This window comes from Mastomys coucha, unplaced genomic scaffold, assembly GCF_008632895.1.
Source record: "Mastomys coucha isolate ucsf_1 unplaced genomic scaffold, UCSF_Mcou_1 pScaffold22, whole genome shotgun sequence".
NCBI lineage: Eukaryota > Metazoa > Chordata > Mammalia > Rodentia > Muridae > Mastomys > Mastomys coucha.
In genome coordinates, this window is record NW_022196905.1 from 256,195,405 (window position 1) to 256,197,150 (window position 1,746).

Below are 1,746 nucleotides of genomic sequence, written 5' to 3' on the forward strand. Positions count from 1 at the left end.
AAAAAGACCCAAACAAACAAAAAACCAAACAAACAAAAAACAAAACTAGTTTAATAATTATAAAATTACAAACATGCCTGAGAGTTTCAATGAAAATGTAAATGCAAAAGAAACAATCAAGAAACCTGAGTTTTAAGTGGAAACTGAGAAAAAGAACCAGATAGGAATTCTACACTCAAGGAAAAAACTGTGGGAAGGAGGAAATTGCTGTGGGCATGACAGAAACACAGAGACCCCAGTGCTCGGAGGCAGAAGAGCAGGGCTGGGTTTGAGACAAGCGTGGACTGCAGAGTAAGAACCTGCTTCAGACTGAGTACAGGCCTGTACCCACTAAAGAAAGCGCACTGGGTTCCGTATGCAGGTCTTCTGGGTAAGAATGCTTTGGACCCCAGATTACTTAGCAGGTGAAATCTGATCAACAGTAGAGAAGAAACAATGGAATATCATTACTTCTATGCAAACTAGGAAAAGAAAGGGGTAATGGATATTCAGCGACTGACCCTGTGGCCCACGCCAACAGCAGCATGGGCGATGCACAGGCTACACTGGTTATGAGTATAGCCACAGGTTATTAATACAAATTCTGGAACTGAACTGGAAAAATAAGACTAAACAGGCTATTATGTCTGAGCCATGGACAAGGCCACATCTCTGTAATCTTAGCACTCAGAAGGCCCAGAAGGACTGGGAGTTCAAGGCGAACAGAGCTTGACTTCTTTCTCTCCTGACACAAAAATAGATGGTTTTCCTATTCAAAAATTAATATAATTTCTGACATTTTAACAAAAAAAACAACAATCAGGTGATTTTCCTTCTCTCTTCCTCTCCCTCCTTCCTTCCTGTAACTTGCCCTTAGCCAACTAGGGAAAGGAAACTAACCCTGCTGGTGAGAGGCATCTACCAACCGCACACAGGCCACACCTCAGTGGACAAGTCCTTCCTGAGACATCTACTCTCAGCACTTTTTAGTCGTTTCCTTTTTCTCCAGCTAGGTTGCTGTTTGGTTAGCTATGTTCTTCTTTTTATATTTCTGACTTTCTGGTCCCTTTGGGATGCTGACCCATTCGCCCGGGAAGACAAAGTCCGTAAGCCCCAGAGAGATGAGAGCTCATTTCTAACCCTGCATGCTTCTTAAAGGCCCAAAGTATCCATCAGGAGGAAAATGATCTTTAGAGAGGCAGTCTACCTAGGGGGACTGAGTAGCACAGACGAGGAGCCTAAACTGGGGTGCCTTGTCTGTGCTCTCCAGCAGGGAAGCAGCGCCCACACCGTGCTTACCCTTCACAGCCTGTCTCCACATCATAGCAGTAAGATGGAGAGAAGTTATTTATGCCTTATTTTCCCAGAAAAGGAATCCAAAAGTTATTTTCTGAAAACCATATGCTGCGTTGGAAAAAAATGAATACGCTAAATGAGGTAGAACTGTCATATTCCTTTGGTAAATACTTTCTGCAAACTCAACAAACACGCCAAATCAAATGATTGCTTCTCACCTGTGCTAACTACTTCTGCACACTCCTGTTCACACCATCTCTAGGCTCCTCACCTGTGCTAGCCACTCCTGCACATTCCTGTTCACACCGTCCCTAGGCTCCTTATCTGGGCTAACCATTCTTGCACACTCCTGTTCACATTGTCCTTAGGCTCCTCATCTATGGTAGCCACTCCTGCACACTCCTGTTCACACCATCTCTAGGCTCCTCTGTGCTAACTACTCCTGTACACTCTTGTTCACACCATCTCTAG

General features: G+C 44.2%; 1 protein-coding gene across 1 annotated transcript in view; it reads right to left on the reverse strand.

The window, feature by feature from the left end:
* Positions 1–1,746, reverse strand: part of Mphosph6 (M-phase phosphoprotein 6) — a gene marked incomplete at its 3' end in the record, with an annotated part of 11,865 nt that overhangs the window by 5,032 nt on the left and 5,087 nt on the right. The window lies entirely within an intron of this gene.